Source organism: Calonectris borealis, chromosome 2 (assembly GCF_964195595.1).
Source record: "Calonectris borealis chromosome 2, bCalBor7.hap1.2, whole genome shotgun sequence".
NCBI classification, from domain to species: Eukaryota; Metazoa; Chordata; class Aves; order Procellariiformes; family Procellariidae; genus Calonectris; species Calonectris borealis.
Window position 1 is genome coordinate 140,459,286 of NC_134313.1, and position 17,858 is coordinate 140,477,143.

At 38.9% G+C, this 17,858-nt stretch overlaps 1 protein-coding gene across 2 annotated transcripts in view; it reads left to right on the forward strand.

The window, feature by feature from the left end:
- The first annotated feature begins 782 nt into the window (after positions 1-782).
- Positions 783-17,858, forward strand: part of THSD7A (thrombospondin type 1 domain containing 7A) — a 293,689-nt gene continuing 276,613 nt past the window's right edge. Inside the window, exon 1 of one of the 2 annotated variants that reach the window (XM_075143672.1) lies at positions 783-837. The gene's annotated coding sequence lies outside the window, so the exon portion shown is untranslated. The remainder of the gene's footprint in view (positions 838-17,858) is intronic. The other variant, XM_075143673.1, reaches the window with a different exon arrangement.

Here is a 17,858-nt window from a genome sequence, read left to right on the forward strand (position 1 = left end):
ATTCATCTTCCTAAGAAACACTTCTCTTTAAGAAAATGTATGAGATTCTGTCACTGGCTGTTTAATAATTTCAGAAGTTGAGTGATTTACGCCAGACCTGGCGAGCGCTGTGTTTGCCTGCCATCTGTCCCAGCTAATCTCTGAATTCCATCTACAAACGTGGATGACTTACAACTTCCCCGATTAATGGCATCTATCATTTTCTTCGTAACACAGAGCAATTAATCTTGCCCCGTCCCAGGGGTCTGCTGCAGTAATAGGTTTCGGGGGGGGAAGCAGCCCGCAAAAGTCCTTTTGGAAATAACATCCTTTTCGTAATTTTTTTTGCTTTTAAAATTTTTTTTCTTTTTTTTTTCCTTTTTTTTTTTCGTTTTCTCCTTTTTTCCCCTCTCCCGTCTCTCCTTGTTTCACACTCCAGCGCCAGGAGCCCCCTGACCCCGCTCTGGCCGTGTGCCCAGGCGCGGTGCCCCTGCTCCGGCGCCGTCCGTCCGTCCGTCTGTTCGCCCGCGGGGCTGGGGCCGCGCTACCCAGCGGGGTAAGCTCGGATCCGAGGGAGCGGCGGGCAGGTGCCCCCTCGGGCCGGGCCGGGCCGGGCCAGGAGGAGGAGGAGGAGGAGAGGGCAGCCGCAGCTGCATTGCGGATGGAGCCGCTGGCTCTCGGGGAGGGGCGGCCGGGCCGCCGCGTGATGCCGGGGGGGCGGGTGAATGCCCGCGGAAGGGAGCGTGGGCGGTGCGGGGCACCGGGGGGGGACGCGGAGCCTCCGCCCCGCTCCGCCCCGCCGCAGGAGGGAGGTGCCGCCGCCGCGTCCCGGTGCGGGGAGCGGAGCGGCGCGGCGCGGTGAGTGCGGGCGGGCGCGGCGGGGCAGCGCGGGGTGCGCGGAGCTGTCCCAGGGCGCCCTCCCACCCCGGGGGAGCATCTGCCCTACCCGGGCAGCGGCGCGGTGCGCGGAGCCCCGCAGAAAGGTGCGGGGAAGGCGCACAGCAGCCCCGCGGCTCTGGGGTGGGAAGTTACGGGCGGCTGCGGCGGGCGGCCTCGGAGCCGGGCTCTCACCTGCGCCCTGCGCTTCGTCTTCTCCCCGCCGGTCGGTTCGGTTAAACCGGGAGAAGTGCGGGTCCCCGGGCTGCCCCGGCTGGCTTGTGAGCGCGTCGGGAGTTGGCTTGTGCTGGAAGTCAGTGCGAACTGTTACTGCCCTGGAGTTGCAAAGGCGGCGGGGCGTCCGGCTGGGAAAACTGCTCGGGGTTTTTGTAGCTGTTACGCAGAGTTTAACAATCTTAGGAGCGGCTGCTTAGCTGTGGTTACGCTCTTGGCGGGGGCGGGGGGAGACGACAAAGCAAAAAAGCATGACGTGAAGCCATGTCTATAAAAAGCAAAGAATACGCTCGGCATGAAGAAGCCGTCAAGAGAGAGTTTGCCAGGCTTTCCATAACCGAGCACTCGGTTCAGGAGTGAAACTGTCAAGTTGCTTTGTGAAAGCAAATAGTTGCTGTCTCTGAAAAACACTAGGCAAAAAAAAATCTCATTTGTCAGATTACTTTGTGCGTCTTAGAGGATTTGGGTTGTAGCTGCTCCCTGTACAACTCTGTGCCTGGAAGGCACTCAACAGTCCTGTTACAGGGGAAGCTGATGCTGAAAGAGCAGCGAAGATGTATGTGACAAGAGAGCAGAGGGGATGGGGACAGGCTTATATCCCGTAAGTTGAGAGTTCTCCTGGAGCACTCTTAAAAAACCAAAAGGACGGTAAAGAAAAAGGTATAAGTAAAAAAATCACTCCTATATTAAATGCTGTGGGCATAAATTTAAATTCAAGGTGACTGTGTTTTCTTTTAATAACTCAACTTAAGTGAAATGTAAATCTGTGGTATTATGGAAACTGAAAAAAATAGTTCCGAGTTATGGATGCATTTTTGTGTGTAGTATGCACTATTTAATGTGTAACACTAAGATTGGGGTGCTTAATTCTGAGTTAAAATTCTGACGTGGCTACGTTTAGCAATTTGGAAATCAGCACTAAGTTTGATGGAGCTGCACTGATGAAAGTTGTTTTAACAGACTCTTGTACTTCATTTAAAAATGCCCACTTTTTAAAAAATGGTCAGGTCATCTTTTGTTTCAATGGTTGTAGGATAACATATTAAAATTATTTGCCACTTACGTATAGGTCACAGGACCTGTCCTGTCATTTCCTAATTTTAGTCCTCTTTTCCAAAGATCCTATTGAAAAAGCCTTTTTTTTTTCCTGACAGATCTCTTGGAGGGCATCTGGACAGCAGGGGGGGATGAATGTTATGAAAGTTGCTCGAGAACAGCATGCTGTGCTTTGAGAGCAGGTGATTTTTTTAGGTACATGTTGTCCGTGATGTGTTACTGTTTTGGCCATACTTTTGGCTTTATTTTGGATTGACTTGGTTTCTGTTAAGGCCATTGGTATAATATTAGATAATAATTTCAGACTATTTTTAAATCAAGATTTGTGTGACTGGTTAATTTTGTCAGACCAGTCAAATTTTTGTCAGACTTGAGATTTAGCAGGACTGTAATGATGTTTCTTTTTCGTACCTGAAGTTATCAGAAATTTCATTGGGTTTATGGCAGTACTGGAGTAATGCATGTTTTCTGGTGAGATGGAACTTGCCTTACTTTGCCCAGATTTTTTGCCTTTGGAATGGATTGACGCTTAAAATTGTCAATGACTTGTCTTTGTAAACTTGAGGTTTTAGGGCATCTTTAGCAACTATCACTTTATTCCTGGTGTTTTATAATTTGTTTTACTGGGCAGTACAGCATACCAGAAATTCCAGCTGAGGTTAGGCACTTGGATCCACATTTATCTTCCCACAGCGTGCATTTTATGAGAAGAGGGAGTAGTGGGAAGCTGACAAAGTGATAATATTCTGACATAGTAATTCTATAGGCTATATATCATGTCAGTGTAACATATATTATAGCAGTCGTACGTAGTATATTTGTCACAGCTGGCCATAAGAGTGGGGGAAGGGAATTATGGTTGCCTCAGTTAGACCCTCCTTCAAATCCATATGACAGCAACAAAGTTTTTATTTGAATCCCATTGAAACATTAATGTGGTCAGAGGAGAAAGGGCTAATTTTGACGATTAGGTTGCACTGGATACTAAAAATTTTATTGAATGAATGATTCCACTGAAGTAGCCAAATCTCATGCTTTCCATTCTTAGTAGTTCCTTTGGTAACTCGTTGGTCAACGTAAGCTGGGTGAAATTCCTTGTCACTTCTCTCTCCCTGACTACTTAAATTCTAAAGGTGCAAGTCACTGCTTTATTGCAATTAATCAATGTATGCAAAATGTCTTCAGAATGTAATCAGGAAAAGAAAGCATTTCATTTTTTGTCTGTTTTGCAACTGTATTAAATTAATTCTTATCCATAGCATAGTCTATCGTCTCCAGCTCTATTTCACTAGAGTGAAAAGAAAATGTGTAGATAATATAAGGGATATCCTGGGATTTGTTTCTTTAATAACATGAAAAAAATTCTTGCTTCTTCATTTATTTTCTCATGTGCTTGTGACTTTTACCTGACAGGGTTTGAAACCAGGATTAAATGTGTGGTGAAGGACATGCAGGAAAAGATGTGCTAGAATGCTAATATGTACTTACATCATAGGTTTCACTCTGCTATTCTGGATTGTTCTGATGTAAAAGTTACCTCTTTCTTCCAGAAGTGGAACTATTCATGAGCTAAATATATTTGATACCTTCTTTGAGCTGTTAGTTTTACTGATCATAAGCATAGAGTGCCTGTCACAACTGGGCCCTGTCCTCAAACTACCACATGCAAGGAAGATACCCAAATAATACAAGAAGTGGTTTTCAGATCTGTTTCAATTTGCAGGCCACTAAGAATTTTCCAGTGGAATTAATTTTCCATTTAAATCTTGCTGTCAATAGGCCCGTTTTTCTTAATTAGGTGTATTAGACCTCTTAGAAGTCATTTGCATGTTACAGGTTGAAACTTATTGTTCTAAAATTTGAGAATCCACTTTAACTTTCAGGTGGTTGACTTGTGGTGTGTGGATGTATAGCAGCTTTCTTGAAATTTGTGAATGAAAACCAAGTCTATTTTTCCACAGTTGTCCTTTCCTCCTCTGCTGTATATTTGGCAAAAAGGTCGATGTCACAAGTTAATGAAGTTGAGGCCTTGGAATATTGTTGTAATTAATTACTCCTCATGTTCATAACGTATGTAAGATTTGTTCTGTAATAGAAACTTAGGGGATGACTTGGAAATAAAGGCAATACTCACCTGGACTGGTAATGTAATGTAGCAATGGAAAAAGCAAAATATAACCTTATGATGCCTGAGGAGAGAGGGTTCTGAAAGATCTAGTAAAATATTGGTGTCATCTCGCAGTGACTTACAATGAGACAAAGCGTTCTGATCGCTGATCTTTGAGAAGAAATAGCTGAAACTGGACCAGGTGCTGAGAAGAGCTAACAGGGTGGTCTGAATATATAGCGAGCCTACTTTGGCATAGAGAGATAAGGGAGATCCTGGTTTGTTTGACCAAGTGAAATGAAAGCTAAGTAGGATACGGACTCCATCTGCAAATCCAGGAGGGGATCAACACAAGGGAAGCAGAACCTTGTGGTAAAGGACATAGCTGGCATGAGAACGACTGAGTATCACTACCCTGATAAAATTTTCTTGCAGAAATTTGGAGAACATCCCCCTGTTAGAGCAAGTGGGTTCTGAAACACCCTGGGGCAGCAGAGAGGGGTTGGGAAATACTGCAGAAGTTTTGAGATGGAGTTTGTCTGTTCTCCAGAAGGGATTATATGCTTAGCAGTGGTATGGGCCCAGGGAAATGGTTCCATTTAGCTTCTGTTAAAGCTTTTAATGTCATGCCAATCCAGTTTCCCTTCAATCTGTTCAAAATGCAGCTTCAGAAACCCTTCATTTTTTTCTGGCATTTGCCAATGTCTAACCCCTCTCAAGTGACTTCTCCTCTTCAATGTCAGGTTTAAGCTGCTTGTCTGCGCCTTAGCAGGCTAAAGCCATATTGTGTGCAGCCTATTCTTGTTTCTTCTGCCTTTCCTTCAGCAGCCCTCTAGGCTACCTGAACTGGGAGATTAATCTCTCCTGCTCTCTCATTCATCAGTCTGTGCTTAGGACTGGCTCCCTCTCTGTACAACCTGACACACTCTTATAAATTCCCCCTGAAAACACATAATATTTAAAATGGTTTCCAATCATAGCCCTTTCAAAAAAGGAATATGAAAAAATGGGCAGTGTAGGCTTTTTTAGGCATTCTTCTTTCACCCTAAAATATCAAAAGCAGGAAGAAAAGAATCCGCAGTAATTTGTGGAGCTGAAACTCTGCTAACAATGACAGAGAATTTTAAAAGAAAAGGAAAGACAAGTCTAGAAAAGCTTTAATCTGGAGAACCTTGTTCTTTTTCTCTCTCTCTGTTTTTGTGTAGTGCATAAGGAAGTGTCATTTTGCTTTTGTGTGGCATGCCAGCACCTTCAGCGGAACTACTTGCCTTTCAGATGATAGCACAGGCTTCTATTTAGCTCTCAGTTGTTCCTCAGAGATGTCTTTCGGATTAATCCATTAGCAGCCATCACAGAGGATGTGCTGTACTCTTTCTGGTTAAAGTCAGAATGACAAAGTCTGGGAAATACTACTCTGTCGCTTGGCGGATACTTAGGTAACCCATATACTTTGGGACTACTTGTTTGGGTAGAAATGAGTGTAATTCTAATACAATTTTATTTAGTAGAAAGATACTTTAAATGAGTAATTTTAAATGTCATAGATTCTAAATGGAGCAGGATAAGTGATAGCCCCCCTCTTTCCCCTGGCGCATTAGAAGATCAGCGGTGGCTGTAGTGTTATGGAAGTGGAAATCCAAAAGGCACCACAGTTGAGTTTGAAGGGTGGACATCTTCACTCTGGCCAGCATGGAGAGAGCTGAGAGAGACATGTTTAAGCCATTGTTAGGAAACTTGCATGATTTTTTTTAAAATATCTCACTATGTTTATGAAATTATTTGCCTCCTCTGTTGCTTTTTATGTCCTTACTCTTGATTATGGTCCACTTTTTTGGTTTTATTTTTATTTTTTTAAGCAGCTTCTCCTCCTGTTTGGTTACTTATCACTTTATTCTGCCTGCTCCTTTGTCTTTTAACATCTGCATCACCAGACCTAAGGCAATAGAAAGTTTAAAGTTGAATTTTTAAGCAAATGCTGTTGATGTGTCAGACTTGTAAGTATAAAAGGTCTATTAGTATTGTACTTAAGTGTCTGTGGGTAATTTAGAAAAAAATATTATGAATGGTATTATACTGGTTTTTATTATGTTAAGACTTCTGGACAGAAATTTTGTTGAGTGTTTAGTATTACTTTTGCTTAATAAAATTTCAGCTAGGTTGTAAAATTATTTAATTCAGGATAAATTGCCTGAGGGAGAGAATAAACACATGATTATTGCCTCGAATAATTTACGATATGGGGTCTTTACTATGCAAAGAGTAAATTGCATTATCTATCTGAAATGCAAATAGTTCTATTGAAATCTATAATGTCACAGGGAGGCAAAATTACATTTTGTAACAATAACAAAAAAGGCATTAAATGAACTTACTAATTCTAATTTTAAAAATTAGGAATTATATCATATATTTATTGATCTTTCTCATTTCTTTGTGTTTTTGCTAAGCTTGAGACTTATTTTTGTTTGTTTGTAGAGAATAAAAGTGATGAGGAGCCTACCCCAGATCACTCAGTAACAATTTTGCCATAATGTTATCACCTACTTTAATGCACGTGTAGGTTTTATAGTCCTATTCTGAAATTAGCCAATATCATAAAAAAGCTAATCAGAAATCTGTGTTTTTCAAAAATGAGCTTTATATAAATACGCTTCTGGGTGCTGTGATTCTTCTTTTAAAAATGTGCTGGTCAGAGTCCTTTGATTGAAAAAGCTTCTCCCGCTTTGCTTTCAGGGGGACTTCAAGTCTAAACGTAATATTTTAGACCCCCCCCCAGTCTTTAAGAGTTCAGTTCTGTCACTGAAGGGGAGATGTATTCTCCCATTGACTTTAATGTGTGTAAGACTGGATTCTAATAGTCCAGTAACTGTATAATATGGTGGTGTTCCTCCAATTAGATACATACAAAAAGATTAATTTTAAAATAATAGAGGACAATTTTGAGAAATCCACTACAGTGACTATGTGATTATGTGATTTATCAGTTGCATGTAAATCTTAGTAAGGATGATGGATAGAAATCCCAGATAGAAACGGTTGTAACAATACACCTTTTGTGGTCTCTGAAATTAATTTAATAAATGTTTTGGAGATTGACTAATATACATTTAATGACTTTTTTTTGTTTAGGTCAATGTAAAGTCTAATATATCTTGGAGATCAGTATTGATCAGAGTAAAGCCAAAATCAATCTTGGATTTTGAGGGTCATTACACTTGGAAATAGGATGCAATATAGAAGATACTGCAAACGTTAGGTTGTGGAAGGCTTTTACAGTAATTATGGGAAAATAAACTTTTACTTAGTTGTAGTGTCTTCAAAAAATGAACAACCTGGTAAAAGATTAATTATTTAAATAAGTAATAAGTTAAACTCCTTACATCTTTCCTTAGTTTGACAGATGATATCTAACCTTCTTGAAGTCGGTACTAAAGTTCCCTTTTGCTTCAGTGGTGGAGGGATTTTATCCTCCCTGTTTGAATTCATGAACTGGTGTTGAGGAAAAGGTTATGTTTGTTTAGAAATAATTTTTTTAAATGGTAAATTGTTTTCTGTCTTAACTCTCTTCCTTAAATGTTCTGGTCAAATTCAATCTGTGCAGTTGGAGAAGTACATGTGTAGAGAAGTGAAGAGGTAAATTACAATACAATATACCCTTCAAATATTGCATAGCAAGCATAATCGATTTCACTGAAGGTGAACTAGTGCTACTTGCTGAATAAGAAATGTTTGAACAGGACACTTTATTTTTTTTTAATAGTTTTTTTGGTGTGGTGTTTTTTTTCTTTTTTTTTTTTTGCGCTTTGCCCGATATAAAGTTTCTGGCCTGGGTACTTCATTTAAAAATAACCTGGTGGAAATTTTGAAGATCTTGACTGAGAGTTTTCAACAGAAGTAAGTCTTTCTGAAAATCTGACTTAACTGAAATGTCTATTCTGTATAAAGTGAAATAGTGCAAACAGTATTTTATCAAAGATTCTTCTGTAAAAGATATCTTGCTTTCCCCTCATAGTTTTGAAACCTATTAAAATAAATGAAGGTTATTCTATTTATCTTCTGCACAAAAGTCTTCTTCTGATATAACTTTTTCTGCAGAAAGCACTGGATAATATTCTCCACAATTAATTGGTATAATTTCATTGATGTCTGTGATTATACTTTGGCCTGTCATCTAGCCTTATATATTAAAGTCTCAAAAACTATAGTTAAGCTGATAGATTATGCATTTATATTTATGAATAGATACATATTTATAATCTTAACGATGTGTTTGAATGCAAATGGAAGTTTATATGCACATGTATATCAGATTCAGGGACCCTGTAGCATTGTCCTTGAAAATGAAAGCCTTATATAAATGCAAGCTATTGATATTGGAAGTGATCTTCAAAGCTGTTCCATTTAAAGATATTTAACTATTAATAATGAGCTACCTCCCAGATATAGCATTAGTTTATATTCTGAGAGATCAAAGTGCCAAGATTATAGATAGCAGTTCTCAGGCTATGAAAGTCCTTTTACCAAAGCAGCTCTTCTTATCAGTGGACTTCTCCTGAATTTCCCATAATAGTTATCAGCAGAGAAAATCTGCAGTGTGTATATTAAGAAATTCAACTTATTTGTACCTGAAATAACACTTTGAAACATATTAGCAGGAATTTTTAGAGAGAGGACTAATATATACCACCTTTTGCTGCACCAAAAGTAATACAGTTGGATTTAAGGCAGGCTGAGCCAAAAAAAATCTGATAACTGTTTTTCAGAAGAAAATTCTTTAGTAATCAGAATGAACCTATTTTTAAAAACGCCTCAGAAAATGTGACTTTTAGTGTAGCAATATTTTTCTTCTTACTCAAACGTTTTGGATTAAATTTGCAAGAAGATTATTTTCCATTTGGCATTCCCACGTAGGATAGTATTTAGGTCAGTTAATTAGAAGTTTGTCCACAACCATATCCTAATACTTCCCATTCCTCTGTTTCAAATGCTCACAAAAGAAGATACTAGAATTGAGTTAAAGACTTGTCATTCTTTAGCTTCCCAAAAGAAGGAAGCAGTATAGTATAATATTATATTATAATAGAACATTATATTTTCTGATTTTTGATGTTTTTTTTTCTTCAATGGAACTAATGCATGTGGTCAGAAAAAGCAATGATTTTTCTGTTGTGCTCAACCTTTACCTTTAACATTTGCTTACTGTAGGAATTATTAAATAAAATGCAGAAAGAACTCATCTACCTTGAGCTAACTAATCAGCCTCAAGATGCGTGTGAGTTCTTCACAGCAATCTGTTCCTCAGAATATGGAATTCAAATGCTAATATATTTAATATGCAAGACCGTTAATGCAGAAATATGTTATGAAAAGTGATGCGGCCACCTGGTTAATTTATTTATTTATTTTTAAAGGGCCCACTCAAAATGGGTCAGGCTTGCACTGTGCAAGCTGACTTTGAGAAAATTTGGAGGCTGTATGAAACTTGACCTATATTTTTGAACTGGGACTTCAGAAACTGGGCTGAAGGAAAAATAAAGCTTTATAAACTTTTTTCTATGCATAGAAATGTTGATGTTTGGCCACTGATTTCATCCCATTCAAGCAGTTCATGTATTAAATGTGCATCTGAGGTAGGGACCGTTTTATTTCTTCATTGGAGAGTCTTATTCACTAAGTGAAGTTAGTTATAATTTATATCTGTGTAAGAGCAGAGGAGGCTCAATTGCATTTAGTCAGGCGCATGTCTAAAAAGATAATGTTGTATGTCCGAAAAGCAGTTCCTTATAATTTTTAATGCTTTGTTGCTTTTCAGTAATGGAATTGAGTATTTCTGAAGTAAAACACTATTTTGCTTTTAAAAACCTGAAGATTATTATAGCACTGTTACTTTGTTGCAAAGCAGTGCTGCTTTGATTGGTATCAGAAGTCTCCAATAGTGTTTTGCTTGAACTCTGTCTCACTATGTTAATATGCTACAGTTTCTCACAGAGAAAACAGATCGCAATCTAGATCTTCTGCCGCTCATGGTATTAACTATTCATCACAGAATACTAACATTGTCTGTCTCTCAAGTCTGAGAATTTTACAGAAACTTCAGTCAATTTTTACTTTGCAAAAATAAGTGAATTTTACATTAGTAAAAGCATGACATCGGGGATGCCTGTTAGCAGTGTGGCTTGGTGTGTTGCTTTTTTAACTACTATCATAATTCTACTTTTTCAAAGTGGAAAGGTGGCGGCCAGAATACCAAAAAAAGTTTGTGAAAGGAGAACAGCTATTTGCCCTTAGTTACTGTAGTTTTTGTTTTGGTGATCTAGGTTGTTCTCTTCCGTCTGAACTTCTCCAGCCCTTTCACGATCCTCTAACAAGTCCCAACAGCTCTTATTTTGCTAAGCTCTTTGCATAAAAGGATGGCTTATCCTCTGTTTTTCCTACACACCAGAACCTGTAGTGATCAAAAAGGAGACTGGTGCTTGGGATTTTTGGCACTGAGTGACACCAGTATTTTGTTGTAATTCAATATTTTACATGTTGATCTAGTCAGGTTTAACAGGTTTCCTGTAAGCGTGTACAAGTTCCACTTCAAAAATGAGGAAAATGGCTGTAGATATCATCCATGACACAGAAAGTGATGGCATGATCTGATCTACTAATGCCAAAGACAGTGGAAAGACTTCCTTTAGATGGGGTTCTCTTGGACCTCTTCTGTGTATTCCTTAGAGCATTTCTAATCCATTAAATTGCAGTGCTTTCTAGGTAAACCTCTTCCAAGTATCTGTGATTTTTGGCTTATAACAAATGTAGTTTTGTGTTATAAAAGTTTAGTGGTTTTCTGGTACAGTTTTGCCTGCCCCAGGAAAGTTTTTAGGAACACTTGGGATTATCACTTTTTTCTTCTTGTTTCGGAAAGACGACTGTCAAGACTTGAAGAGAGCTTCTTAGCTCTTTGTCGTGATGGTAGCAGTTTTGGCGACCTAGCTGCTTAGTCAACTTGCAAAATCATTAGAAGCAACCTTATTTGGGGAAAAGAACAAGTATTTTAAAAAGTTCTGCTACAATCAACTTTATACTATGAATTTGTCATATCAGAGGAGATGGCTTACTCATGGGAAGCAGTGGAATTAAATGCCTCCCATCCGAGTGCCGTGGCTCTTTGTGTATGCTTGAGGCATAACTTGTCATAAAAGTACTACTGATAAAACAAAGGCCCTTTTCTATTACTTTTTGTCCTACTTGCTAAATAAAAAGTACAGACAATGAAGACTAACAACATTTATTGTAATCATGCAAAAGTAAAATCAAGTTATTCAACTGAAGTAATTAGAATCTTTTGTTGCTTAACTTCTGTGATTTTTTTTTTTTTTTAAATTGTTCTGTGTAATCTTGTGATTAGCCCTATAAGCAGTTTCCTAATGTAATGTCATTATATGGACTGAACCAGAACTTAAGGCTGGCAGCTGACTGCCATTCAGTGCATGCAGTGTAGGAAGAATGGCTTTGGGTAAAATTGCTTTGTGAAGCATTTTAAAAATTAACTTTTGTCATTTTTGTTTGCTTGTTTCTCATGAACAAAGGAGACTTTCTTTCAGAAATATGAATGGAAAAATATGCTAATGAGCAGAAAATTCCTTCACATGCTCTAAAAGAAGGTTACAGTACCAAGAAGAACAGAGGTTCTGATTTCAGGCTTCATCAGCTAAAGGATGGTGTTTGGAACAAACTCTGCCTGAGGTCACAGCTAAAACATTTATTTAACTAGTCTTGTTATAAAGCTTTATGTCTTAATAGACTTCCAAAAGAAATCAATAATTCAAAGGACATCTGTTAGTAAATAATATAAATAACTGATTTTAAGCTAATAGTCATTAGTTACCTGTGTAATATTTCTGAAGAATAGTTCTCCAATAGAAAATAACGTGTGGCAAGAGCAAATACAATAAGAGAATAAGTTGACAGTCTTCAATATGTGAAACGCGTTCTTCTACTTGCCTGCTGCCATTAGTTCTCTTAACTCAGTGAATAAGCTTAAATGCTTTCAGCATTTAAGATTGGGCATGGATACAAGCTTGGGCACTGAAGGACGTAAATAGTAGAAGGACTAGGCTGCAGTTTAAGGTATACAAACATGTACAGTGTGACCAGTTCCTAATAATATTTGGGTAATGATTTAAGGTAATTTTTTTGTTTGATATCTTCATTTAAATTAGAAAACTTTCCTCCTTAAAGCCAGTTAGAAAATAAAAAATTTCATCACATACTTTAAAAGGAGCTCAGCTGTGGACTTTGGCTAATGCTGACGCTTCTGCAAGGATTCATGTGATGACAACTGGAGACTTCCGGGTTTCTTTGGTGTATACAGACCTTTTGCATTTTCTTGCGACATGACCTAGGCTTAACTCTGGATAGATATTCCCCATATCTGCTGTAGAAACCTTTATGGCCCTTTTTGTTTTTCTGTTTGCAATTTCTTATTCACCAGAAATACCATTCTGAGTCAATGGAAACAAAACCTGGAGTGGTGTCATCTTAGGCTTAGCTATATCCTCAATTTATGTACAAGTGCAGTTGGTTGCATTGCTGAATTCGGTATACTGTATACATTAAAATATGAAAGAAATAATATAGCATCAGTCATAACATGGGGAGACTTTTTTTTTTTAACCTTGACTAGTTCTATAACTATTTTAATAACTTCTAAATAGCTTACTGGACACATTCTCTTTTTCTTCCACGATGAAAAATACTTTTCGTGTAAAAGTCACTGTATAATCTCTGAGCATCCATGTTGCTATGCCCTATGTCCTTTCTAGTTCTTCTGTATCTCTTTGCGATGGAGTAAAGAGAACAGCAACCAGAATTTGCGCTACCAGGGAACTGAGTGTTTTTATAAAGTCACATTATGATGATTCTTGGTTTGTTATCTAAATCTTTCCAATTAAGCCTCCTCCCACTCTGTCCCATTGCCAAAACTAATAGATTTTTATCTGCTGCTAGATATCAAGGTGGCATTTTCAGACTGCTGTCCTCAATGACTCTAAAATGTCATCCTTATAAGCTGTTATAGAGCCCATCTCTGTTTATATGTAATTGTGATTGTCTGTGTCTATTTTTTTAACACACTACTTTACATTTATAGGCAGTGAATTTCACTTGTAATTCAACTTGCCACACTTGTGATTGTGAGATCTTTCTGCAACTTTGACCATTCTGAATTATTAGCAGGTATTTTCCCTTCACTATCACTTTTTGAACAGATACCTTTTCTTCACTTATGAGTAAAAGTGTATATATAAATATATCTATATACAGATAGATTATATATTTTATGTATTATATATCAATATTACATATTTATAGATATATACTTATATGATATGCTTTAATATAGATATATACTTATATGATATGCTTTAATGAATGAATATAATTCCTTTATAGATGTAGCCTATCCTTTCATTCCTGTATCATTTGTATCTTCTATTGTCTTCTTTCTACTACCGTTACACATATGCACATATGCACACATATGCAATAGATATCTATTAATAGTCTATTTATGTTACATGAATAAACTACCATTTTACACACGTGTGTATATGCACATATACACACATATGTGAGTTCACATACTCCCATTTCTGTTTTTAGCATCAATATAAAAGCACAGACATATTTAATCTTAGCCTTATTACTAATTTTCATATATCCTGTTTAATCCTTACACTGCCAGTTTTGTAAAATTGTCAGAGACTTTCTAATCTAATTTTGTAGCCATTCCTCCTCCTGTTAAAATTATAGCAGCGTTGTATGAGAGTTCATTCTGGGGTCACCAAATCTGAGATTCATACCGAGATGCTTAAAAATAGCAGCTGGCATCAAAAGCAGTTTTTAACAGTCCCATATCCACCTGAACAAAACCTGCTATGCAGCTTCACCTGAAGAAAGGGATTTTTTTGGGCCCTATATTTATTTTTATAAATTTTAAATTTTGTAATGCTCTGGCTCTGCAGTTTTAACCTCTGCTTCAATGGGGTGGAGCAATTGTCGTTTACGAACAGTTCACTGTAATTTTGCAAGTTTTTGGAAATACTTGTCTGCTAGAGAAGTTCCACAACTGGAAAATGTAATGGAAACTCAGTCTGCACAACTCAGTAAAATTCATGCCTTCTCCATTGCACCTGGCTCTCGTTGCTCTCTGTGCAATTGCTATTATATCTTCTGAGGATTTATTCGAAGAAATATCAAATGTGTTCATACCTTCTTGAAGTAGTTCCCTGTGGTACAAGAATTGCATATGGAGAACCAGTATCTGTATGTGTACGTGCATTACAGGTGCAAAAGCTGCCGTTGAAGCGTGTTCATAAGTGTGTGGGTTCGGTGAAGGCGTGGGTATGTTCTGCGGGACGCTGTACACACCCTTTGTGAATCCTCACCTGGGGGTAGAGGGAAGTTTCTCTGTCCTGCGTGCCCTCTTTTTACATAGCAAAGCAGCAGGGACTTGCTGGCAACAGAGTGCTGTCCATGGGCTTGCAGTGAAGGTGAAGATCAGACCCAGGGCAAAATTGCTCATGTGCTCTGAAGTGTTATGATATTAAGTATTTTGTTTGAGACCGCTGGCTTATTGTCTGTATGCAATACTAATATTGCTTTATGTCTGTCGTGGTTTAACGCCGGCCAGCAACCCCACACAGCTCACTCCCCCCGGTGGGATGGGGGAGAGAATCAGAAAGGTAAAAGTGAGAAAACTCGTGGGTTGAGATAAAGACAGTTTAATAGGGAAAGCAAAAGCCGCGCACGCAAGCAAAGCAAACCAAGGAGTTCATTCACTGCTTCCCATCGGCAGGCAGGTGTTCAGCCATCTCCAGGAAAGCAGGGCTCCATCACGCGTAACAGTTACTTGGGAAGACAAACGCCATCACTCCCAACGTCCCCCTCTTCCTTCTTCTTCCCCCGGCTTTATATGCTGAACATGAGGTCATATGGTATGGAATACCCCATTGGCCAGTTGGGTCAGCTGTCCTGGCTGTGCTCCCTCCCAACTTCTTGTGCACCTGGCAGAGCATGGGAAGCTGAAAAGTCCTTGACTTATGCTAAGCACTACTTAGCAACAACTAAAACATCAGTCTGTTATCAACATTATTCTCATACTAAATCCAAAACACAGCACTATAGCAACTCCTTGGAAGAAAATTAACTCTATCCCAGCCAAAACTAGGACAATGTCATACACAGAGCCTTTCAGATATTCAGAGGGCTGTATTGGTGTTTCGTATGGTTACTCCTTGGTAGTTGTGTGTTTGGATGTCCCTCCACACTATGAGTTTATAAGCATGTTTAAAATATGGCTCTTAGTCTGTGGTGGGTAAGGACATTCTTGTTTGTTGTTTTCCTCACAGTCGAGTGCAACAAAGAGCTTCTGTTTGCTGAGTAAACTTCAGTAAAGAGTTCAGCTGTGTCTGAACAACAGTATTAAGGATATCAGACTCTCCAAACAAACCAGAAAGGATTGAACCAATTTTTTCCAGCTGAGAGGTTATGTTAACAGAGTAAATAAAATTGAAGGAGAACAATGACCTCCTTATTTAAGTAAGCTAGAAGAGTTTTAAAAATGTGTTTGGAATCTGGATGTCACTTTTCTTTTATAATGTAATTAGATTTGAAGAGATGTATGTGAGGTTGAGCCAATGTCACCCAGTCAGTCCTGCACTGCAGTGCTTCCAGCAGGAAGCTATTGCAGGTGAGAAGTAGGGTTTGGGTGGGTTTCTCTTGTTTCTCTTGGGTTTTTTTGTTTTGTGTTTTGTGTTTGTTCGTCTTTTTTTTTTTTAAAAAAAAAAGAAATGCTGCCTAAATAACCAGTATTTATTTGCTGTGACCTCCTGTGTGATATTGATTATAATTAATGTTGAACTAGGGTACATCTGTATTTCATTTTAAAAAGAATGAACTGGAAAGCATTGCTTAGGCTCATTGAGTAATTGTGCTTTGTTTTCATATTGAGAAAAGTTGCTTCTTGTTAGGAGAAGAACCAAATTTTTGCATATTTACTGAAATAGTCCCATTTACTGGATGTGAGTGCTTTTATCTGAGTTCCAGTTCAAACAGTGATGGCAAGACTCAGTCTGAAGATTTTTAATAACAGTCGGAATACATGTAGGTGTTATCTTTACTTGATTTAATCTTGCCTGTCAGCTATCAAGACTTGTGCTTCGTGGTTTGGTGTCTGTTAATTGGCTTTTGTCTGGGCAGCCAGGATGAAAAAAATTCTCTTGTAGGCAAAGTCAAAAGCCTGAGGGGGCTGAGGCTAGTGCCATTTCTTACCATTGGCCTCAGAAGGAGCCAGGACTAAGCCAGAAATGTTGCCTGTCTTCCTCATGGATGCCATTTTCTCCATAGCTCCTTATCTGAATGCAAAATTGCTGCGAAAAGTAAAGAAATTAATGTGAGCTTTTGTTGCTCTGCTCATCCTGGAATCTAATTTATGTGAGAATACTTTTTGCTTGTTGGTGTTAGAAATAATCAAAGTAATTAAGATGGAGAAATGAAGGAGTCTTTGAGTGTTTATCATATGAGAGATAATTAAAAACTAAAGCCATGATTAATAATTTAGTATTTATTAAATTACATTGAACTGGGGCTGTAAGAAGAGGAAGGATCTAGCATTTTAATTTCCAAGATAAAAAAGAAAAAAGGAATAGTTCTATTTTATGGATGGGCATTTTTCTGCAAGAGGTGGTTGTTTTCCTGCATTATATATTATATCCACTGAAACAGGCATGCTTTTCTGTCTACTCCTGCTTCTTTTAGACTTATAAAAATGAACACGTTACTTGAAGATATAATGTGGCATCTCCTTAAAGGTCCCCTGTGGTCCTTTGTGGGTAAGATTAACATCTGCCTTGACTTTAAGCCAACCAGAAGTTGTACAGAAAGTGCTGAGCACTTGTTAAACTCTAGATGAGACCTGAACTACTTTCCATTAGTAGATTGTTCTTGCTACAAGTTTCCCTCTGGCTTTAATACAAAATAGGATTAAAAACTGCTGAACTTTAATCCTGTTCTATCATTTTGCTATCTCATATGATTAGCTGACTTCAAGTTAGGTATTCTGTGGCAAGTTTGCCAAATTGATGCATGCCCGGCATCTCGCAGAGGCTAGCATTAGGCCACTGGTCCCTCTTCAGCCCCTTGCTGTGAAAAACGCTTCACTTTCGTGGTTGCTCTTGATTGTAACCTCTTGACTTTAACATTTTTTTTGCCCCGTTGCTTGTGACTCTGCTGGAAGTTTCTGGGGGCAGCACGCTACCCATGTGTCAGAAAGCCCTGATCTGCTCCAGCGTCGTTCCCCGGTGGCTGCAGGGCAGAGCTGGGAGCTGGGACGGGGACCTTCGCCGCGGCTTCAGGAGGCTGAGCGGTGACCAGAGCTGCAGCTCTGGTTAAAGCTCGGGGTCACCTGAGCAGTGCAGACACATCTCTGACAGCTTTCGCACCAGCTGTCCTTCACAGGCACTTGAGGAAATCCACAAGATAAATCCGCTCCTTGCGCACCCGAAGGTGAAAAGCAGTGGCGCGTGGTCTGGCCATGCTGTCCTCCCTGCAGCTGCCTGAG